The sequence below is a fragment of the Alligator mississippiensis genome, chromosome 2 (assembly GCF_030867095.1).
Source record: "Alligator mississippiensis isolate rAllMis1 chromosome 2, rAllMis1, whole genome shotgun sequence".
Lineage (NCBI taxonomy): Eukaryota > Metazoa > Chordata > Crocodylia > Alligatoridae > Alligator > Alligator mississippiensis.
The window spans coordinates 8,724,785-8,749,892 of record NC_081825.1 but is presented as its reverse complement, the minus strand read 5'-3'; the positions used below and the strand labels follow the sequence as shown (position 1 = coordinate 8,749,892).

The following is a 25,108-nucleotide window of genomic DNA, read 5'->3' as shown; positions in this document are numbered from 1 at the left end:
GACTCCCATTTCTCTGATGCTTTTGCCCATCGGTCCCTCCCTAACTAATCTCTTGTTGAAGTTGACCTTCCTGAAATCTAGCACTTCAGCCCTACTAGTTATCTTTCCCACCTTTTGCCAGATAGTGAACTCTATCAATAGGTGGTCACTACCCACTAGGTTATCTTGTACCTGCATATCCCCCACCAAGTCCAGTAAGGGAAAAAAAAAAAAAGTAGGCACTGCTGGGATTTGAACCCAGGATCCCCTGTTTACAAGACAGGTGCTTTAACCATCTAAGCCACAGTGCCTATTTCTATGTAGGTATTTGATGTAGGAGTGGGGTTAATCTTCAAAAAGTCCCCAGAGAATGGGGGTAGGTTATGGAGAGGGGGCAAGGTCTGCAGATTGTCCAAAAAGTGAAGTTTTTATACCACTGCCTGTTTCCTTCCATCTTGCCCTTGACTTGGGAGTATCTTTCAGCCTCAGAATAATTTATAACAAAGTTGGTAAGGTTCTTTCCCCCCGGGTCTAGAGGAGTAGGATTTCAGTATTTTCTTGCATATAAAACACTCCCAAATCAAAGAAACACTTTGTTTAGAGGAAGGCAGAATGAAGAAAAAAAACACATTTTTCCAGTTATGGCTGCATAGAGTAAGGACAGAGCCTAATCTTCAGCTCACTCATCCTCCCTTTCCTGATTAGCTAAAAGCTGAAACCCTAGCTGCTGCTGAAGACTGCTCTTCATGGTTGGAGCTATGATTTTGAAAATAACTAAATAGTTCCAGGGCTATGAAATAAGAAAAAAGAAATCAGAAGCAGCTAGAAGACAGCAAACTTGCCGGAATAAGGGTTAGCTTGATTAGTGGACAATCGAGGCCATTAAAAAGAGAGACCACCGTTAACACCTGTGGAGTAAAGAACAATGAGTCATTAAGTCAACTGACTCCCTCATCTGCCTAATAATAATGCCACAGATTCTGCAGTGTAGAGCAGGAATCAAAGCAGGGCACTTCTATTCCAGTCAGAAAATCAGCTTCCCCACTTAAGACAATTTTGGGGGGCATGGTTTTTGAGGAAAAATGTGCATGAAGCATGCAATTCAATGCAGTAACTACCCTCTGATGCAAATGGCCTTAAGTAGTTCAGTGCTTGGTGAAACAGGGTTGATTTATTGTGCTTTTTCTTCCACTTACCATGAAGTAAGACTGTGCACACAGTTACCATGGAGCAGCTGGCATGCAGTAAAGCTGTCCCTCCTTTTTCCCTGCAGTAAGTTGTGCATATGCCCATACCCTAACTCTGCTGTTATTAAATATGAGTATCTCTGCATCTGGGAAATTCGCTGTGTGTGTTGAGAGGCTTCTCTTTCAGTGTTCTTGTAATAACCTTGTAGATCTGTGGGCTGGTTTGACTTTCTTATAAGGGCTTTTATTTGTGTGTACTGCTCAAGTCCCCTGTGATGTAAAGTGTTTGAAGAGGTTCCTAATAGAGGAAACCAAAGCCTCAGATGAGAGGCGGCTGATTAGTCAGAGATAGGGCTGGGATGAAAATGCTAGTCACCCTTTGACACCTCATTTGCTAAATTTCCGGACAGTGCCTCCACAAGGCATTATACAAAAGGTGGATAATGAAAGAAGTGTAGGAAGGGAAACAGGGCAGGGTTGCCCTTTCATGGCACTGGTACTAAGAGTTCTCTCTCAGGATGTGCCTCTTGCTTTCTTGGACAGGGACAGGGGTACCAGACTAGACTTTTCTGGAAAGTAAGCTCCCTCCACCCTCCTTGTTGAAATGGTTCAACTTTGCAGAAAGAACTTCACATTTGACAAAGCCTGAAAGGGAAAGCAAGCATGATTGTGATGCTCCAGCTCAGCTGCGACAGTGCAAACCTGGTAGGGAAGAGACCTGAGTTCTGGTCACTGCTCCAAAGCCCACTTCTGTATTTTATGTTATACAGGCCTTGGAACGGGCACCAGAATGCATGAGTGCCTCCTTCCATGGGAGTGCCTAACCCCCATGGCCATTGGCGATGTGTAGGGGGTGCATGCGGGTGCATGCGCACCCCTTGAATATGGTGGTGCACCCCGTGCTTACCAGCCCCTCGCCATCAACACCACCAGCAGCACCTGCAGGTGGTCCATGATCACCACTGACTGCTGCCCACGATGTCTGCGGGTGGTCATCGGCACTCGCCACCCCCCTCACTCCTGCCACCGATAGCACTGTGGCTGCCTGCAGCAGCTCCCCACTTGCCTCCACCAGGCTCCCACCACCATCAGCACTTCCATCACCTGTGGGAGCTCGCTGTGCCCCCCCACCCCAGCCTCCGGGGGCATGCAGCGCTCATGCACATAGCTTCAGAGAAAACAGCGTCTTCCCCAGTGGTTTTTGGCATTGTCCAGGGAGATGAGAGGTGTGAGTCTAAATTGTCTCATATATGGAAGATTTGAACTTGGGTCTCCCTGATAATCCAACCACTATGCTATTGTATAAAAGGGCACCTCCTCCTCCAGAGGTTGTGTTTGAAAAGAAAGTGGCAGCTACCCCTGCATTATGTGAGGAGTCAGATCCTGTACCTGTGCCTTAAGTGTGCTCTGAGAATACCCACTAGATGAAGCCTTGAGGGGAAGATATATGGAGGGTGCAGAGTTTTGAGCTGCTCAGGATGGTCAAGACTAGCATCCTTTAGATTCATTCATAGATTCATAGATGTTAGGGTCGGAAGGGACCTCAATAGATCATCGAGTCCGAACCCCTGCATAGGCAGGAAAGAGTGCTGGGTCTAGATACACTCTAGCATACACTCAAAAATCAAAAATAGGGGTGCATTCAGATTGAAACCTCAGAAGCTTAGGAGCTGAGTGCTTTTCAGAACCACAATTTCAAATTCAGGCACCAAAATTTTACTCAACTTGTGGTACTTAATTTTTTTTTCTTTTTTTCACGTGCAATTCATTTGGACCTAGTTCTGGTCTTGATCCACGAGAAAATGAAGCCTCTGAGATTTTTTTTTTTAATTCAAATTAGGCTGCTGCCCTTTAAATTTTCTTTCTTATTTGAAATTCATAAGTTTCTAAAGCCACCTTGGTAAGTCTCTCCGGGGGAACTGAACATATGACGTCAAGGTCTAAAAAAGAGAGGCGCTACCACTTCAGTGGAACGACCAGGTGCCATTAGCTGAGAGGTGACCCTGAATCTAGTTCTACTAAATGCACCAGCTATTTTAGCAAATGAGAATCAGTGCCTGCTTACATAAGCAGGATGCATAAGCAATCCTTTGCTCTCTTATTTAGTCTGTATTTATGTGACAAACAAGCGGTGAGCAAATCCACAGGAGCTCTCTATTAAAATTCTGCCAATGATCATACTGTATAAAGAGAAACTGGAAAAGAACTGTGGGGCAGAAAAAGAACTTCAATAAAAAAAAAAAATCACGGATAGGTAATGTTGCATTTTAATTTTCCAAACTTTAAATAAGTCCTTATCTGACTCAACAGCCTTAGAAAAGTCAATAGGTAGAAATCTGGAGACTGAAAAAATCTTTCCACTGCTAATGTAAGGACAGCAGCCTAGCAGCGAGAAACTTTACAGCAAGGAGATGTGCTTCACCCAGAGTCCCAGGCATACTTTGCACTATTAAATATCACTCATACATTTGTTGCTATTTTAAGTGTTTTGAAGATTTTAATGACCCCTGTTCCAAATATTCCAGCTAGTATAGCTCACTGAGCCAACAACAAGGCAGAAAGGTGAATGAACAAGCAACAAAGGATGGCACTGTCCTGTGCCATTTATAAAATCTATTAAGAACTTCATATTTTTTCAATTGTATACAGTACACAGACGGGCTCTTGCACTTTTGTGTCCTTTGTTATCTACCAAAAGTTCATTCAGGGTGTTCAGTCCTCTTTAGTCACCAACATTTGTAGATGAGAGCAAGAGAATGACTCAAAGGACTGAGTCCAAGTCCCAGTCCTTCTTGGGTGATAAGTGAAGTGGCAACATGGTTTTTAAACAGCATCCAGCATTTTTCCATTGCTTTACAGAACAGCTCAGGTGAGTTAATTGATTTTTTTCCACAAAGACACAAGTCACTGGATATGGGATTACAGCGAGGTGCTGTGGCTATTTGCTGTTTGCTGGAATTGGTGCCCTTTGTTCTTTTTTATTATTATTCTAAAAAGTTATAGGTAAACTGTATCCTCCTTGAGCTCTATCCCCAATTGAAAATATACCTTAAAAGGGGCAGTCAGCCTTGCTAAAGACATTCTGCTGTGGGGCATCCTGCTAATGAGGGAGTGTCGCACTGAGATCTTTCAAAAGCCCCCAAAAGAAAAAGCAGGGAAAAATGGAAGCAAGTTTTGAGGAGAAACTAGGGTAAAAAATGACTCTTCTCATGTGTGGAGAAGACACCTTTCACAAAACACCTTTCACGGACAAGCCTATGAACTTCACTTCATCAGTCTACTGGATACAAAAAAATCATGGACTAAATATAGACGTTGGAATTATGGGACATTATAACCTGCCTGACATCTGGTGTGCCAGGTAACCTCTCTGCTATTTACCAGCTATATTCTTATCACTAGGTCTACATTCCTCTCCCTCCCACCCATTGACTGCCTCAATTTTCATTTTCATGTTCACTGACTGGTTTTCTCCTATACGTACTGGCCTCTGACTTCTTATCTATCCCATCCAGGAAGAGCACAGACCAACTGCAGATGCTTCCACAGCCTGATGAAGGCCGTTTGTACCCAAAAGCTTGCAAAGAAGAATTTTTCCAACTATTTTAGTTCGTCTAATAAAAGATATTGGATTTACCCAAAGTACTTTGTGTGGAGAGGACACGGGGTTTTGGTTTGTTCTGCTGAGGCTTATATTGTGGAGGGGAAAGCTACCTGGAGGGTTAGTAACGTGACTACCCCTCCTGCAAAGGGCAGAAGGGAAACAACCTGTCTACACTTGGGTTCCACCTGATGACGGGAACACGGGAATTTCCATGCTGCTTCATGCAGCTCTGTCTCCTGTCTCAGATATGGGGCAGTACCAAACAGTTTCAGCGAGATGCAAACCCCAACTCTGACAGGTGGGACAATATACAATAATCCTTTCATAGGGGATGCTTCTTCCTCACTCCTGTGTTTCCTTTTCATACCGATTTTAAGGATTTCAGAATACTGTTTAAGTTCGTCATTATTATCCAGTGCCTGGAATCATTCATCTAAGCTGGCTGTGAGTGGGTTTTTGTTTGGTTTTTTTTTGTTTCTTTTTCTTTTTTGGCAGAGGTACAAGTTCTAGCAGATTGTCTAGGTTCTCCAGAGATGATAACCTGAAAAACAGACTGCGTTTCAGTAGGGCTTGAGGTTGACCGCTGTGGGTGCTTAGTCTGAAGAAAGCACCTCTCTTTCTTTTTGGACCAACTTTCAAGATAGAGAAAATGGATGAGCATTTAGCAGAGACAAGTATATATATTTCTTACTCCAAAAGGCAGATTTTAAACAAGGGTTCTGCTGGTTTTTCATCAGCAAAGCTTCATCTGCTTTCCACAGTGACCATCTCTCCTCAATTTTAACACTGTACTCAGTGTTTGGATTACCCAGCATTCAGATCACATCACATACCCTCCACAACATAACACTAACTTCACTATTTTGGAGATTTTCTAGCTGTATGGACTAATCAGAAAAGGATAGAGTCTATTTAGGTGGGGGGTGGATATGGATTATCAACTGTTTATAAGCCAGGCTCCCTCTCAGTGTCCTCCAGTAACCAGGAGCAAATCCAGAGGGAGTGTGGTGGTATGGTCACATCCCCGCTTTGGCTGTTCACTACATGCATAATGAGTGTTCAGAGCTCACCAGCAGGTCAGTGGAGATCCCCGGGAACCCAGCCTGCACACTTTGCCCACATACCAGCTGACGTCCCCCAGCCTCCCCCACCCCAGTTCCTACCAACATGATACAAATGAGGCTCTACCGCGTACAAAGCAGTTTTATCTGCTTAAGGATGTCGTTAATGCAACAGATTCATAGCTAATTCACCAAGGATAAATCTAGTTTGTGTCTGTCTGCTCTGCTACGCAAGAGTCTAAGCTTTGTTCCCTACTATGTTCCCTGCTTTTAGCTCATTTCTGATATTCTAAAGAGATTTTCCAATCTACATATTGAAGCATCTCAAAAGATACCAAGCCTTTGTCTGCTGAAAAAAAAAAGCAGTGTATGAGGAGAGATTAAACCTGGATTTACTTTTCTGATGCCTACACAAGCAAATGCAAACAAACATCTTATTTCAAACCTCCTGCTGATCTGGCATCACTAATATGAAAATAGAGCTGGTTTACATGAAAGAGAGGGACAAATTCAGATATGAGCTTAAGTCTAACTAATTTTCAATGTTGCGTTTGCCATTGTCCTGAAATGAGGGATAAATACCAGGGAGAAAAAAAGGATAATGTCGCCACAAAACACCCAAAACAAATGGGTATAACCTGGACGTGAATAAATACAGGCTGGAAGTTAAACTGTTTCTAACTATGGGAGTAAATGTAAGGTTTTAGAACAGACTTCCGATAAATGCAGTGAGGGCAAAAATAACCTAATTGTTTTATGATGGAGCATGATCAGCTTATGAAGACTTATATTACAACTACCAAATTGCCTGTCAAGAATGATGGTAGGGGGGGCACTGCCACCATGGTTCCTGCCCCCATTCTCTCTTAGGCAGAGAGGCATGGGGAAGGCTTGCTGCTCGGGTAGCTGGGGCATGTTCACCACCACCACAAAGTTCCCCGGCATTGACTCCAACTTGGGCCCGCGCAGCCCAGGCCATGCAGCCAATCACCACCCGCCCTCTCAGTGGTGCATGCACAGATGCCCAAAAGCATTACAGATGGGCAGACACACCAACAGACAGACTAAGCCTTTCATTATATTAGAATTATGTGACATGGTTCACAAGATAGCTCAGGATAGGGGTGGCCAACCTGCGGCACAGATGCCACAAAGGGCAGAGGACACTTCTGTGTGTGGCATGCAACAGATTGGGGAGGGGAGAGCCAGCACACTAGCAGATAGGGCAGGGAGCAGAAACCAGAGCAGGTAGCAAAAAAACAGAGCGTCAGATCAGGGAGGGGGCACAGGGTAAACAGTGGAAAGCAAAGTAGCAAAACTGGGCAGGGGAAGGGGGTCAGAGTGGCATTCAAGGAGGGAGAGGAGCTAATCTGTGGCATGCCTGCCAAGAAGGTTGGTCCTCACTGGCCTAGGAGATCCCTTCTCATCCTATAATTTTATGAGACTCAACAGCTGGTTTACATGCAAGAAACTCCAGTAGAACCAAATCAGAATATGCCCAGGTATTTTGTCAAGCCTTTATTTAGCTTATACACATTTAGTCTTAACACTTAAGAAGACCCACTCAAACCCTGTATTCAAATTCTGCCAATTATCTTAGCGCACAGAGAAACAGGAGGATGCAAGTATGAGCTAGAAAAGTTAGATCCCTAGAGAAACCACTGTATTATTTTGCTGTGATTTGTGCCACCTGGGATCATTTATAGATAAATGACAAAATGCACAATTACAGATAACCCCCAAATATTTTTAAATAATAATATTTCATACAGTTTGTAAGTTAGACAGAAGGCACCTTGCAGACTAACTCATTCAGGGGCATGAGCTGTCATAGGCTAGAGCCTGCCTTATCAGATGCTATGAATGGGCTTGCAGAGAGCACAGGTACTAAATAAAAAAGCATATGGCCATACAAAAGTTAGGGAGGAAGACATACTAACCCACAAGCTCAAACATCATCTCTTCAGCAATAGACGGCCTAACTCCTATTCTCACCAAGGTACCAGGCCTTGCTTCAGACCTAGAACGGCGCCCCCGCCATCAACACAGATGAGATCATCGGGGAATCAAACTGCACTGGTTTTAACATCCAGGGTTCATCCACAGGCAACTCAACCAATGTCATATATGCCATCACCTGCCTGCAGCACCCCTCTGCTATTACCTTAGACAGAGGGGCACTCCCTAGGTGAAGGAATGAATGGGCACTGATTTGACATCAAGTCCAGACAGACATTTAAGCCCATGGCAGAAAACTGTAGTGTCCCTGACCTCAGAGTAGCTGTTTTTAAGCAACAAAACTTTTAAAACCAACTTGAACACAAAATTGTGGAACAAGAGCTCATGCACAGACTGGAATTTATGAGGCATGGTCTCAACAAAGCTTCTGGATTCTCATCTCATTATCGGAGGGACCTTTTGCCCCTCAATGGGTTACCTCATTTGTTTATCCCCTTTCATCTCTTCAACTCAGCTTCTGTGCTCTCAGCAGTGCCCCTTCCTTTCTTTCCACTTCCCCTAACCTTTATATTTAAATGATCTTATTCCTCATTATCCCTGCCCTCTGCAAATCCATTCATAGTTTCTGAAGACGTAGGCTGTCATCTAAAAAGCTCATGCCTCTTTGAATGAGTTAGCCAACCCTGCACCACTCATCCAACCTGTAGCCAAATGAGTTTGACATTCCTGGTACAGACCATTAGGGTCCCCTTTTAGCCATCTCTTAGCAGAGAAATGGGGCTTTTTCACTCTTCTACTTTGTTTCATGTGGGTGATGTATAATCCAAAAACATACATACAGTAGTGTGTCTCACTTCCCTGCTTTTTGCCTAACTTCAGATTAACGTGGATTATTCCTTCTCTCTGCTCATTTTATAAGTCACTTCTCTTGATTCAGTGAGTCTTTGATTTGGGCCCTATAAGAGTACTGAAAGTTTTGGTAGTGTTATCCCCTTCGCAGTCTGCCGTAAGTCATTCATAGCATTTTCCTCCTTTGACTGTAAATCTATGGAAGAGTCAAAACCAAGTGTATTCATTTTTGTCCTAGGCGAGGCTTCGAGTAATATTCCCAGGAAAAGAATTAAGCTGCAAATGTAAGCATCGATTTCCACCTGCCCTTTTGTGACATACCACCATAAGAAGGTTTTTTGTGTTTGTGGAGCCAGAGTAGCTGACAGCTTGCTGGATTCTGGTGTCTCGGTCCTTATGTAACTCCTCCGCCAGGCGCTGGACAGCAGTAACAAGGGCCGAGATCAGATTTAGGAGTTAAACATCAGCTTTCTAAGTCTGGCTCAAACCCCTACACAGAAACGTGGGAAAATAAATTAGAACTGGGTCTTCTAAAGGGAACAGACAGCCCCACTGGCAAGCAACATTCAAACAAAACCAGTGTTCGTTACAGCGGAAAAAGGGGACAAACACAACCTTAGAAAAACCTTAATGGTTAAACCATAACTGAAACCCCAAACATTTCACATGTCCCTCCCAGGCAGTGGCAAACCCACCCAGGGGACCTACCACCTTGCCCAGTTCATTGGAAACAGAGACTCGCCCACAGCTGCTGTCCAGGGGCTGTCTATGGCTGCTGTCACCTACGGCTCTGCCACCTACACCTACACCAGCAAAAAGGGACAGGTGCTGGGTAAGGAGGCCCACCCTGCAGGACCCTGCGTCTCTTCATTGCCAGGGACTGCTGCTCTGCTCCAGACACTCCACCACCTATGCCAGCCAGAGTGGCAAGTGCGGGGCAGAGAAGCCTGCACCAAAGATATCACCACACTGCTGCTAAGAATGGCTGGTAGGGATCACTGCTGGGGATCACCATTTCACTACCACCTCCAGACCATGCCATCACCAGGGATCACTGCCAGTCTACCACCGCTAGTCCCCTTTAGGTTGCCTCTGCAACCCCAGCTCTTTTATACCTTGACCTATTAATGCCAGCGCTGTTGGCTGTAATGAGTATCAGGTTTCTTCCTCAACCAACACCTGAGAGCTTGTGCTCCCTTTGAGAACTTGCCAATCTATAAGGCCCTCACGGAATAATGCATCTGAAGTTTCTCCTGTTCCACACACATGCTACCTCTACACTGGAATGGAGGACCACTTTACTGCATATCGCTGCACAACTCAAGGTGCAGACAGAAGTGACACTTTTCACCTGATCTAACCCCTAAAAGCGCTCTACAACCATGACCAAACACAAGTGCACAGCTTCAGAGCACTTTAAAAAGGGCCCAATCCTGTGACAACCTGAACCCTTATTGCATGAGGGTTCAAATGAAGATGCTCCAAAATGGAGCTGCTTCAGTAACTTGTGTCTGTGCACATCAAGAGTAGGGCTGGGCTGACATCACTCAACCCTGCTCCTGGTGCTGTCATCAGAATGGTAGGGGAGGAGGGAAGGGTGGGAGGGAAGGGTGAGAATTCATAGTTTCATAGTGCTTAGGGTCGGAAGGGACCTAAACAGATCCGACCCCCCCGCCCCGGGCAGGAACGAGTGCTGGGGTCATAACACCCCAGCCAAATATCTATCCAGCCTCCTTTTGAAGCCCCCCAAGGTAGGAGAGAGCACCACCTCCCTTGAGAGTCCATTCCAGAGCCTGGCAGTCCTATCCATAAAGTAATGACTCCTGTTTGTTCTAGGGCTTTTTTGGCCAGTGCTGGAAGTAGGGGTGGGTGGACTGGAGACCTCCTCAAGGTGGAAGGGCTCCAATCCACCCACCCCACCCTCCAGTGCCAGTTGGGCAACCCCCAGAATGAGCTGCCTCCACTCCCTCCCCCCGCTCCCTTTCTGAAAACAGGGAGGGCCTGTCATTTGGGAGCCTGCATCAGCTGTTACACTGTAGCTGGATGATCCTGGACACTGGGGCTGGCAGAGTGGAGGAGCATTGCTAGGAGACAGTGGCTTTAGACTCACAGCCACTCAAAACAGCAACTGGATCCCCCAATCCCCAGACCCTGCAAAGTGCCATGAGTTATAACGGGGAGCTGCTGTTCTGTCTGCACCTTCAGTGATTGCCACTCTCAGTAATCTTCGTGCCACTTTCAACTCGCAACATTTGTGTGCTTACAAAACTTCACAATTTTGGAAGGAAAGGCCCGTGGACATAAATACCTGATTCAGGTGCCCTTTCCATTTGCACAATTTGCCTACAAAGAGAAACACAGGACTACAAACAGTAAAAACAGACATGAGCGGCCCCCCAACCATCATGTAAGCAGGGAACAAATGCACAGAAGGCACGTCTCCATGTTCATTAATGTGCAGTAGTTACTGTGCATTTAGTTCAGTACTTGCTTGATGAAGTACTAACTAAATGCGCTGTAAGTACAGTTACTGCACCATGAGTGACTGGTGCCTCCTGAATCTGCTGGCGGTGGCCCTGTTAGGGGGGGCACCACCTTACCAACAGCATCAATGTCAGCCATCAGGGGGAGCACCAGCCCCATCAAGGGGGGGCACATGTACCCCCTACCAGTCACCTATGTACTGCACAGTAGTGCTGGTGCATAGTTTGTTTGTGATGCTTAATGCATAGTAGCCTAATAGCACTGCGCATTAGCTTATTAGCATGGTTTTTTACTGGCACGTTGCTGCACAGTGTTATTAGACTACTGAGCAGTAAGTGTCTCATGTAGACACACCCAGAATTACCATAATAGACCAACAAGGTTACATTATCCCAGCAGAAAAGAAACTTTTGTGCACCAAATCATGCAAACATAGACTTTGCCCTACCTGATGAAGCCAGTTCTGTATCCTAAACCTTACCATGTCTAGCACCAAATCCTTCACAAGACATTACAAGAAATCTCTGGAATTGACAATTAAGGAACGACATTCTAGGGAAGATTTTTTCCTAACCCCATTTCATTCTCCTAATGTATCTAAGGTTCTGTCTTACCAATGAAGTGTGTTACTATTTCTCTGTTTCTGATGTTTTCTACCTGCACCACTCTGTCTCCTTTCAACATCGGACAGTCTAGCACTTGACGGATTTTAAAGATATAAAAGGCTTTCAATGGCCAACTTAGTGGGGTTGACAGTGGAAACTTTAGAAAACTCATTTTATCACTCCTAAATTTGGGGGGGGGGGACCAATTTCTAAGCTACAGGCCATTGGTGGGGCTTTTAGTTGAGGAAAAGAAACGAAGCTGTTACCCTGAAAGTGAGGTTGAAACAAGATTTAAGCAGTTTCCAGCAGAGAGCTCCAGCACAAATATCTGTTCTCCTCTGTGACATTAAAAAAACCCACAGTGCTTTTCATGTCACCTCTATGTCCATTCAGGATTGTAGAAAATCAGCAGTAGCCAAGTTATATGTTCCAGATGAAGAAAGATGGCTGAATTAAATGGAGGGGTGGAAGAAGCCTTCCCGTTCCCAGCAAGACTACCTGTTACCTAATATTAATTTTTCAGAGCTTCCTCACATATATGACTAATCAGGACATGACCACAATTGGATGGGTAGTAAATGGATGCAGATTATAAACAGTGTCTTAGATGAGCCTTCATTTTGACTCCTTCAAGGGTTTTCAAGCCACTAATAGCTTCCCTTATAATACAGTGATGCTCAACCTCCAGCTCACAAACTGAATCCAGTCTGTAGGGTCATGCCATGTGGCCTTCAGGGCTCCCTATGGGTCCAGAAATTTGACAGCAGGGGTGTGGTGGCAGTATTAATTGCTGTGGCTTCTGGATTATACAAGCACATAAGGTTGGGCTATGGCTAGATCCAGTGCAGGAGGCTGGGCCACTGCACCCAATCACAGCCTCCGACTGACCCTGTGTGATGATGACTCCACACTGAATCTAGCTCAGGGACCAACATCACCTATGGGATCCAGCCTGCGGACTGGCCCTGAGCCACTGGTTTCACCAACAGGGCCAGACAGTTGAGCACTACTGCTCTAATACATTGGATTAGGTCATACAAAAGTGCTGTATGCTGTACCCTCTGCTGCTTGATTCAATATTTAATACTTTGGGTCTGTAACAACTTCCACGTGGGTGAATCTGGATTGATTCTGCCTTCCCTTTCATACCGTTGTGGTTCAACCCCACCTCCTCTCTCTCCTTCCTTCTTTCATGTGTTATACAGAGATTGTTTTGGAAAATCATAAATCCAATTACTCTAAGTCAAGTTCTTAGAAGTTATCATCTGTTGAAAGAAAGTAGATTGAACTTTCTGACAAAGAGCAATACGGATTCATGCAGTTCTCTTGTACCAGACCTCCTACGGCAAAGTTAGCAAATCCTGAAAGTAGAAATTCACCAGTGTCGCAGTGAGGCTACGAGGGGTTGGAGGAGGCCTCATAGGGGACCCATAGCACCAGCAAGGGCGCAGCATTTGGGGTGCACTGACCCCACCCCCAGAGAGGGGCAGTTGAGAAGCCCCAGAAAGGGGGTGTTGCTGAGAAGCCCCAGTGCGGGCATGGTGAGCCCTGGAGAAGGGGGCGGCATTACTAAGGAGGCCCTGGAGGAGGGGGTGGCATTACTGAGGAGGCCCTGGAGAGAGGGCACGGAGAGAGACAGGGCCACGGAGAGCCCAAGCGCCAGAGAGAGGATGTAGACCTGGACCAAACAACGTCTATTCCAGCTGCAAGGCTTGGGGCGTGGTAAAGGGGTGGTTAGAGCCACGCATAGCCCATAAGGCATGGGTGCTTCAGGGGCACCCTATGCAGAGCAGGACCCACAAGGGGTCCGGGAGTCCACAGGGCCGATATTACAGCAACCCATGTCCAAGAGGACATAAGGCAGCTGCCCATACATTTAATCTCCATCAAAGATGTGGCAGGAGAGAAGTGAAGGTGCCCCTTTGAGCCAACTTGGCACAGGAAGGGGGGCCTTGTGGAGATCACAGCCCTCCTTCAGGACCCCGCCGTGACAACCAGACCAACCTCAAAAAGTCACAAGATATTGCTGGGTGGACCTAAAACCATCAAAAAGTGTCCCTGACAAGTTAACAAGTAAACTAGTACAGGATCCTGACTATAAACACTATGTTGATAAAGCCTCCAAAGTGTCCCCAAAATCATTGGATAACAAAATTGCTAAACTGGTAACACTGCTTTTCTAAAACCCTTGGCCCATGAGGGTTATTGAATCATTAAGTTCATGTTAAAGCTAGAAAATGAGACTCAATAATTAATATCACACGTATGAAACTGAAGTAGTAACAAAGAAAAAAAAATACAGGCACTTGTAATTGTTCTTTACATAAGTTAAAATCAACCAGTGATGTACTGAATTCACAGAAACCCTTTATTAAAATTCTGACAGTGATTTTTTCCACATAGAGAAACGCACTGTGTAAGCATAAATGGCAAGTAGAAAATGTTGCCAAACACACAACATTATTTTGATTATTCCAAACTCTAAAAATATTGGACTGACTTAATCAGCATTTTAGAAGGAGATGTATCAGTGAAACTGTAATGAGAACTTCTTCCACTGCTTATGGCTAGGAGGCTTCCCAATATGAGAAACTTGTACTGAAAAAAATAATGCCACGAGAATAGGAAATCAATATATCTTTAAAAATCAGTTTAATCTAATCTGGAGCCATGAACACTAAAATGTCATAATCAAAATCATATGGTTATTGTATGATGTCACTACAGGGCAGAGTTAACTGAAAATTGTTTTGTCATCTTAATTGTGCATTTCATACCTTAATATTGTTGCATTTCTTTTATGTGTAGGCCTATCTCTGAATTTCAATTTCCTGGATTAATGCTTCTTGATTTTAGGATAATTACAATAATCCTATATTGCTTTTACCATCAACTTACTGCTATTTAGCTTTCTTCAGAACTCCAGCTCAATAGAAGGTGGCGTGGGATTTTTGTTCGGCTTTTGTCTAAGGATTGATAGCGAGATCAAATAATTTATATTTGTGTCCAAGAAAATAAGTGATAAAAAAAACCTGAGACAATAGCTAGGCCTTTCTATTTATGCTTAATATAGCTAAAATACATGAATAAGTGCCAAAAGGAATTCAAAGGAGCTGCTTATTAAAATTCTGTCACAACTGAAGTGGGGCTCGGAGAATTCTGGATGTTGATGAGTCATCCTGGCCAGAGATGATGTCCTTCGTTTTACATCTCACCGCTAAAAGAAAAAGCATATGAAGGGCATTCCACTGAATATAATACATTAGCAGATGATATTCCCCCACTCAAAAGAAAATAAGTGTTTTTGCATCAACACGTATTGAGTTCTCCAGGTTGGAGCATGGGATATGCTTGGGTTTCCTTAGCTGCCTGTTTTAAAAGGAAAGGACCCAATCCCTGGGAAGGGTCTTTCACACATCTTCTTAAATCTGTGCCACATGTATGGCCTCCCCATACACATTCTGAGACTGCATTGTGGCAGAGATGTGACAGCTGCTTAGGTTTGTCACAGGCCATTGAAAAGCACCAGCAAGAAGAGAGAGTAGCCCCAGGATGCCTCCCTTCTAAAGGTAACTTGTAATATCAGAAAAGGACCTGATGCTCCCGATCAATGGGCATCACTCCACCCAAGGGCAACTGGCACCTCCCGAGTCTGGGGGAGGGTGGTGGGGGCACCAGATCACTGACTGAGTGGTGGGGGGCCTGGTGGCTGATCACCAACCAGGTAAGGTTCCTCTGGAGGCCAATCTCTGACCGGGGAGGAGTCCCCCTATGGCCGATCACGAAACCTGAAATCACCAGTGGTGAAACCAGAAGTGCATTTCCACTGGCATTTCTGGTTTGTTTCCAGGGGGTGCACGGCCAATCTCGGGGGTAAACATGCAGCCGCGTGCACCCCCTACGTGTTGCCAATGGCTCCACCTGACATCAAAAGGGCAGTGGACAGAAGGACAGGATGATCGAGACAAACTGAAGATGTGAGACACCCACCGTACGACCATCCCGTAGCACGTAAATGACTGAAGTAAAGCAGGAGCTTCCTCACTAGCACCCAACCTCTCAATGCTGCACCCAAGGAGACATGACTACAAATACAGAACAAGAGGCTGACAGTGAAAAAGTGGCCATTCCAGGGGCTGAATCTTTACCACCAGGGGCTGATGAACCATGGCAAAGGTGGCAATGCCTCAACCACCTATGCATTGGAGTTGGACGCTCCAAGGAACAAATGAAGTGGGGCTATACCACTGGTTCAACCACCTGTGAATACAGCACAGAGCCTCAGACTATGCAACACCTGTTGCAATGCCCATTGCTTGAAGGCATGGCACACGTACAATGAAAGATCTTGCAAAGTACAATAAACGAGCACAAGTGTGTGTAACAAAATGGTCAAATGTGGTGTAGAGACATAAGGAGGAGAAGAAGAAGGAAGCAGCAGCAATGGCCAGAGCAAGTAACAACCTTGAAGCCCTGCAAACCTAGAGTTTGCACTGAGGCCTATGCTCAGGCCAGAAGCCTATTTATTGTGACTTGTGTCCTAGTAACTAACCAGAGCTTTGTGCTGTCAGGGGTGTCCTGTGGGGCTGATTCCTTCCAGGAAGGGCTTGAACTGCTGACATTGCTTGCTTGCTTGCTTGCTTGATATTGAGGATTGTGGGAGGCAGTGGCCATAGATGGCAGCCCTAGGACCATCCCCTAGTGGGTCAGAGCCCAATGCAAGAAAGTCCTATGAATCCCACTCACTAAGGGAGTCAAATACAGGGGTGTGGATCTGTGTATAGGGCAATGGCTGAACTCTGTGGCATGGATGGGACCGGTCTAGGGGTACTGAGGGCTACATATGGGACACAAAAGAGAATAGGGGCCACTAGAGGATGGAGCTAAGTGGGATCAGAGAACTGTCATTGCTACTGTCCATGCTAAACATGAAGATGTAAAGAAAACTTTGACATCCAGGGCTATCACTCTAGCATCCTTCTGTAGGAATGAATTCACATGCTTTTGCCAGGTTTATGGGTAGGATTTTTGATGCAATTGCCTGCAACAGCAGGGGCTAAACTGAATGACTCAGCGGGTCCCCATCAATCCTTTGAAGAAACCACTTCTTAGACCCGAAATAGCAAATCAGACTTACAAATAGGTTCCATTAAATTACAAGTTATTTCCTACTCAATATACTAAGGTTACTTTAAAAAAAAAGGAAGATCTATTTTCTTTTTCCTTACTGACCCTTACGGGAGGCAGAATCCTTACTTCTGGTTTTTCTTCTGATATAGAATAGAGCCATTTAAGCTAAGGGACAATGTTGACAAAAGAATAAGTGGGTATGAGATGGCTCCGAGTAAATTTAAACTAAAGGTTTGAAGGTTTCTAACTATCACGGCGGTGAGGTTCTGGAGCCTTTGACCAGGGCAAATGGAGATTAAAAAAAAAAAAAAAAGAAAAGAAAACTGCTTTCATTATGGATTTGGATGAGATTTTGAAAGGATTACATGCCATTCTTATCTGTGATAGCAGGGGTCTGGATCTGATGACCCAGAAGGTCCCTTCCAGTCTTCTGTTCCTGTGACTTCAATGTGTAGTGTAACGAACCAATACCAGGTGATTTGTACTTATATCACTACAGTTATTTAAACTATCAAATCAAGGGGTACGTGACCTGTGTCTCCAGGAGTACATACAGGTTTTATACAGACTATTTACAAGCTACTAATGCTTCTAGAAATATTATCTGTGAATCCCTATACCCTTTGCTCTAGACAGCTTCCCCCTGCCCCCAGATGCTATCTTGGTACAAATAATACATGGCATCATGTACTGGCGGTCTTTGCTATTGCATTATAATGTCTAAAAAAGAAGAAACAACAGTATCCTTAGGCTTTTAAACTAAGTGAAATAAAAGTTAGCAGTGTTTGGTCATGAAATAAACATTTATCCTAACACTAAGCTTGCAAGGGTAACTACCACAGTTTGCAGAAATGCATAACTGCTCTCAAATCCACACAATGTAACCAAAATAATAACAACACATTTCATTTATATAGCAGCTTTCATCCAGAATAATCCCAAAAGCCCTTATATTATATACACATACCATGGAACTACTTCACTCACTACTGAAGTGCAGCTACCTCTTGGGTGAAATATGACAGCTGTTTAACAGCTTATAGTAACACTCCATAAATGTTAAGCGCAAAAAAAAATATGGAATACGGCCAGTAATATTCCTGGATCAGACAGTGAAGGCATTATTTCCAGCCTAGAAGCTGAGTGCACCCACTATGTATATAGATCCCTTCTCTTTCTATCCCAGACGTCAAGAGAGAGAAAGAAATTCCAGTCCCACACATGGAAGCCAATGGCAAAACTTCCAATGACTTTGGTAGATGCAGGTTTTCACCTTCAATTTAGGAACAATAATAGTATAATAAGCACTAATGGAAATCCATCTGGATAAATACCCATGGAATTTGAATGCAGAAGGATTATATCCTACAATCTTTACTTCTGAGTACGCAAGACCTAAACTTACCCAACTCCTAGTAAGCCACATGGAGAAAAAAACAGCCTCTGAAAAATGTCTCATGAACAATAGAGTTCTTTCACTTGACGTATTAACCAAACCAGGATTGGCATCATTGCTTATAGCAATGGACTGCAAATATGGTGCTGAGCATGACCTAAGTACCTACACAGAGGCCGCATCTACATGAGATGCTACTGCACAGTAGTGTCCGAGGCACAAACCATGATGCAACTCTACTGCACAGTAGTAATAATCTACTACACACTGGCTTATTGCTACTGTGCAGTAGCATGAGAAAAAACCATTTGGGGATGTTACTGCACAGTAATGCCAGTTACTGTGCAGTCATTTAGTACTTGGTTATGCAAATACTAAATGACCACGCGGTGACAACTGCACAGTCCACCACACATATAGACATGGCTAGTGCGACAAGTGATAAACTACACAGGGTAATTCTTACCAAGGTAAAACTCCCATTGACTTAAAGAGAATAGGAATCTTTATTGCCGAAAGGTCTGTACACTGAACAAGCATCTGTATTCCCCATTTGCCTGCTTTACAACTGTTCAAAATAGCTTTAGGGTTATAGTTCATAATCCTAGAAACCTTGGGACCAGATTCTACTCCATCGAGTAGGTGCACAAATGGATTTAGGCACCTTAGTGCACCTATTCCACCCTGCTCAAGCCCATGAAACACTCTTAATGCAAAAAGGTGGGTGGGTCTTCCTCTTCTGCGCTGCCTTTTTGTGACTCAGTTGTAAAGATAAGAGGACAGTGTGCTGCAGAAGCAGATGCATTGATAGGTTTTTCAGGACTCAAACAGAATGAAATTGAATCACACTTAGGTGCCTGTAAGTGGGGAACAGTGCCTCCTCAAGTTGAGGTGAGGTCTTTGAGGACCCTTTCAATCTCCTTCCAACATCCCTGCTGACCTCACTTGCTACACATTGTTCCCTCTGTGCAGTTGACTGAGCGAGAACTTTTCTCTTCAAGAGGTGAGTCTGTCGTACTTTGTAGATGTGGCTTCCCCACTTCCTTTTAGAGCCACCTCACACTTACAGTTCATTGTCCAGCCTCCTGAACCTAGGTTTTCTGGGCCTTTCCTTTGGTCTACTTGTTGCATGTCTAATGGACTTCCTCCAGCCCTTGTGTTCCTCTCGGCTCACTCAGTCCTGGTTGGGCTCCTTCCAGTGCTGGCCCTCCCCAAGGCCTATTCAGTCTCCTGCCCCTGTCTCCCTCTGCACTCCAAGCCAGGTCTTCTCTAGCAAGAGCTCCTCTCACTGCTGGAACCCCCTCTACATCTTCTCTGCTTCCTCACTCTATTATATTCCTGCCTACATGGGTCCTTTCAGCCTAAATCATTGTTCTCTAAGAGCCTGTCCACCTTTTCCCCTTCTTCATAATGGAGGGGTGAGAGGAGGAAGGATTTCAACCCCTGAGCTTACTCACGTACCTAATAGGTGGAATAGAATCTGGCCTGGGTAGATTAATGTGTTAGGTTAATCTCCAAAAATATCTCCAGTCTTTAAAATGTTTTCTAGAGGGGATTTGGAGTTTACAAGCCAGTAAGTAACTTCTGTCCTGAAAAAAATAGTAGGAACAATATTTTTTTTAAAGTATTGTTCAACACATGGATGACCAGAACTTGCAGGGGAAGAAATCAGCACAGCTTTTTGAAATGGAGGTCATGCCTCACCAACCTATAAGAGTTATTCGAGGGGGTCAACAAGCATACGGGTCAAAGTAATCAACTCAGTATATTATATTTGGACTTTGTCCAACTATATTTGAACAAAAAGTCTTTAATAAAGTTTCACATCAAAAGGCTTTTAATGAAATTAAGCTCTCATGGGATTAGTGGGAATGTCCACTTGTGGATCAGAAATTGGCTTGAGGAGAGAAAATAAAGAGTGGATATAAATGGTCAGTTTTCAGAATGGAAACAAGTAAGCAATGGAATCCCTCAAAGATCTGTGTAGGGACAAGTGCTATTTAATATACTCATAAAGTATCTGGAAAGTGGGGTGAATAGTGAGGTGGCCAATTTGACTGACACAAATTTACTCACAGTGGTAAAAAAAACCAAAGTGGACAGTGGAACACTACCAAAGGGTCTTGAAAATTGGAATAAATGGGCAAGAAAATAGCAGATGAAATTCAATTTTGATAAGCACAAAATGATGTGCTTCTGGACATTAGGAAGAACTTCTTCCCAGTTCGAGTGGCCAAGGTCTGGAACGGGCTCCCAAGGGAGGTGGTGCTCTCCCCTACCCTGGGGGTCTTCAAGAGGAGGTTGGATGAGTATCTAGCTGGGGTCATCTAGACCCAGCACTCTTTCCTGCCTATGCAGGGGGTCGGACTTGATGATCTATTGAGGTCCCTTCCGACCCTAACATCTATGAATCTATGAATCTATGATGCACATGGGAAAAAAATTACCTAAAACATACATGCATGGTGATGGGCCCTACACTATTTATTATCACAAGGGAAAGAGATCATGGAATCATTGTGGACCGTTCACTAGAAACATCAGCTCACTATTCAGCAGCAACCAAAAGGCAAATAAAACATTAAGAATAATTGAGAAGGCAATTGTAAAAACAACCCAAAAGGTATCATTATGCCACTCTCTAAAGGTGTGGTGTGTCCATACCCTACAATCTTAGTTCCCTCACTTCAAGAGGAATATAGATGAATTTTAAAAGGTACAGAGAAGTGCAACAAGGACGATCAGATGAGGGCTACAGAGGGGGTTCCATATGAGGAGAGACTAAATAGGCTAGGATTTTTCATCTAAAAAAGAGACACTTTGGAGGGGTTGATAGATGCTTACAGGGTACATCTACACTTGTCACTATGGCAACACTGTTACTACGCCACAATTTAGTACTTCCTTTTGGAAGTACTAAATCACAGCACACTAACAGCCCATACTACACCGCACACATGGTGCACGGTTATTTTTAGCAGCTACTTCACCATAACAGTGCACTATACCAGGGGAACGTGGCACTACGGTGAAGTAGCTGTTGGTCACATATAGACACCCATGGATACTGCGTCGCCATAGTGCATTGCTACAATGATGTAGCATCACGTGTAGACACACCCACAGACTATTGAATGATGTCAAGAAATATATAGGAACTTATTTTTTCCTTTCTCTCAAAATACTAGAACTAGGGGATGTAAAGCAAAATTGTTAAGTAGCAGGTCTAAAATGCACAAAAAAAAATCCGTTTTCATACAGTGTATTCATTAGCTTGTGGAACGCAGGGGCTGAAAGTTTAGCCCGGTTCAAAAGGGGATTGGATAAAATCATAGAGGAAAGGTCCATGGGTAGGTATTACCCCTGTAGGTAAGGGTGCAGCCTCTTAATAAAAATGTCCCAAACCTCTGAATGCTCAAAGCTACAGTGGAGGAAGAGCAGAGGGTGGAAAATATTGGAGATGTCCTGTTCCCCCTCCCCTTCCATGCCACCTCTCTGCCCCAGTGTGAGACAAGATACTGGGCTGGATGGACTTGTGGCCTGATGCAGTTCTTATGTAGATGATATCACAGTGTGACAAGCAGTATATTTTAAAACAAATATGCACAACTCTAACCAGACTTATTTGTCACCATTTAAAAATAACTATTAGGACCAACTTTTTATTGTGTAGGTTCTGCAAAAAAAAGTTTCTCTTCATATTTCCTTTCATGACCTGCCACACAATTTTATTTCTCCACAAACCAAGAGATGCAGAGAAGTGCTTTTGGAGGATTTTCTTGAAGAGCCTACAAAGGTTTGCCACCCACATACCTCCTTTCAAGAACACACATCAGTACATTATTCCCAACAAAACACATCACGTCAGCTACCTAGAGATAAACATATACTTAAGATCGTTTTTTATGTCTATTTTTTTCCCTTTTTTTCTGTGACTGTCTCTAGGGCAGAAATAAAACATTGTTTATTTAACACCTGGCCAAAAAGCAGGCAAGGTTCTTCGGGTAGATGTGATATCTTTTATCAAACCAGCTGAGTCGTTGCAACAAAGTTCTTTGCAAGCTCTCGGGCTCAAGCACCCTTCTTCAGGCAAAGGGAGACTCCGTAGTCAGAAATCTCAGAACAACTATGGAGTCTCCCTATGCCTGAAGAAGGCTGCTTATGCCTGAAAGCTTGCAAAGAACTTTGTCCCAATGGCTCAGCTGGTCTAATACAATATGTCACATCTACCCAAAGAACCTTGCCTGCTTATGTCCTTAGACCAACATGGCTACCTAGCCAGAAAGTAAGCACTTCTGATGAATATTTAGCAGATGCAATTGGATGCAATCCTGCAATCTGTCTGGCACCCTTTGTGAGCAGTTGAGGGCCCTGTGTGTCTACTAAAGTCAACAGGAGAGAATAGTACTCTGCACCTCTGAAGAGGTTATCTCTGCACTGTGAAATTAAACCATTTCCACAACGTGGTATCTAGTTGTCTAAGGACAGGCAGATAGATATCATTGCAAGGACCTAATCATGCCGTTCAGGTGAGTCAAGCTCAAGACTTCAGAAATGAGGCTTTGTGATTCTATTCCCAATGAAATTAGTGTCAGAACCCCAGTTGACTCCAGTGTGGCTATGGGTGAACAGGGATGTATCAGCAGATTCCCTCTTTAGCCAGTGGTGGTAACAAAAGTGTCACTTTTTGTTTTTCACAACTCAAACCCATCCCAATATGAGACCTGAAAAAATGCCTGAAACTCACATCTGTTGACCTAACATTTTTAAACTTTTGGTACCATGGCATCTAAAAGCACTCACTATATTAGGAAGCATCAGTTCTGTCTTGGATCGTTCAAAACTATGATCTCTCCAATCTTAGGCCATCTGCGTAATTTAATTAACCTCAGTGATTGTCTAACAATGCTGAGTTGCTTTCAAGAATCTCATCTAACCTCCATTAAAGTAAATAAGAGGCCCTCTATGCTGATAATAAAAGTTACATCAGGCCACAGTTTCCAAAGGACAGTAAGAGCCATGCACTTCTAATCATCTGATGCCCGCTATTCACAACGCAGCTTAGTCAGAATGGAGACAGCATTTCATGATGGTAGATGTAGTTGGTTCCTTTTAGTACCCTTTAGTTGGTGTGCTTCCCCTACAAATACCCTACACACATGTCATCAAATCCAAGACCATATTCTAATTAGTGCATCTGGGTCTTTTGCTATACTAGTGTTTTAAAGAAGTCTTCAGTGCAGGAGAGTAATATCTCCTTACCAAATACATGTAATGACAGTGCGCATTATGTTACTTATAAAGAATAATCTCATCAGCAGTCACTTACAACGTATCGACATTTCAAAGCAAGAACTGTAATGTGGACATAATAAAGATTCATAGCTTGACTAATTCACTGCATTTTATAAAATTAATTATTATAGAGGTAATATCTGATGGTTCAGCTCCTTTGGGAGCCATTACTATAAATGAAACATCTGATTGATCTCAATTTCTGCTCTGTAAAAGGAAAATCAAGAATGGCGTTACTTATGAGTGTAATCTAGAAATAGAGAAATCTCCAAGTCAGTATCAGATTGTGTAATGAGAAAATAGCTGGCTATGATTTCTCCTACCACTTCTAATTAACAGGATCTTGCAAGATACAGAAAAGCCTTCAATACCATGATGATCTTTTATTAAAAGAAAAAGTACTCAGCTATGCTAATGCCTCTGCTATGGTTGACCTATATGGGTTCCTTCATTAGTTTTGTCACTAGCAGCTCATGTGGTAAAATCTGGCTTACTTGAGAACTTGGTGAGTAGCAAACTTGATTAAAGTATTTGACCCTGTTAGTTGACCTGGGACTTTGACTCTTATGGAAGGACTTGGTTGTCAAGAAAATTACAGACAGTCTTGAGACCTCCATGATGCTCAGCAGGCAAAGTAATTGTTGACAGCATCCTATCTGGATCATTCCCCACGTCGAGGAGTGTCAAACTGATGAATCTTAGGAACAAGAATGCATCTTTGTACTGTTAGATAGGGCTGTGCGAAGCTTCAGTCCCTGATTTGATTTGACGGAGATTTGGCCTGATTTGGTAGCTGAATCTCTGAATCTGAATTGAATCAGAAGGCCCTTTAATCTCTCCAGATCGAATCAGAACCTTCCCAATCGATTCGGAGAGATTCAGAAAGATTCGGCGATTCGGACATAGACACAGCTTTAAATGTTTTTTCTACATACCTAAAGGTACCAGGCAGCTCGTGAATGCTACGATGGTGGGTGGATGGAGTGTCCCACAGGAGTGCAAGGGGCTCCCTAGCGCACTTGGCAGCAGGCCCAGAAGTGGGCCAGAAGCACTTCTGGTCTACTTCTGGGTCCTCCAGGGAGCACATGACACTGCTCCCTGCATCCTCCAGCTTGGCAACTGGTGCCTCCTGGGTCTGGGGGGCACCTGGGGTCCCTCCACAGCCAGTTGCCAAGCCAGAGGTCATGCGGGGGCCCGCCCAGCACGCTCAGGGGCAGATGCAGAAGTGGACCAGAAGTACTTTTGGTCCACTTCTGGGTTCTCCACGAAGCATGTGGGTTGGGGGCCCCCACACTCCTGTTGGATGCTCCATCTGCCCCAGCATCACAGCATTCATGAGCCACATCTGGTACCTCGAGGTATGTAGAAGAAACATTTAAAGCTGTGTCTATGGCCGAATCTCTGATTCTCCAAATCAGCACCAAATCTTCAGATTCGGATTCAGCCAAATCGAATCAGGGATCTGAATCAACAAATCAAATTACCTTCCCCAATTCAGGCTGAATCTGAATTGAATATGGCCCATTTTGCACACCCCTACTGTTACATGCAGTGATGCT

The 25,108-nt window shown here is 44.1% G+C and overlaps 1 non-coding gene across 1 annotated transcript; it reads right to left on the bottom strand.

Annotated features, from left to right (window-relative positions):
* Positions 1-216: 216 nt before the first annotated feature.
* TRNAT-UGU (transfer RNA threonine (anticodon UGU)) lies at positions 217-290 on the bottom strand. Its single transcript has one exon. It is a non-coding gene; the product is annotated as a tRNA-Thr (tRNA).
* Between the last annotated feature and the right edge of the window lie 24,818 nt (positions 291-25,108).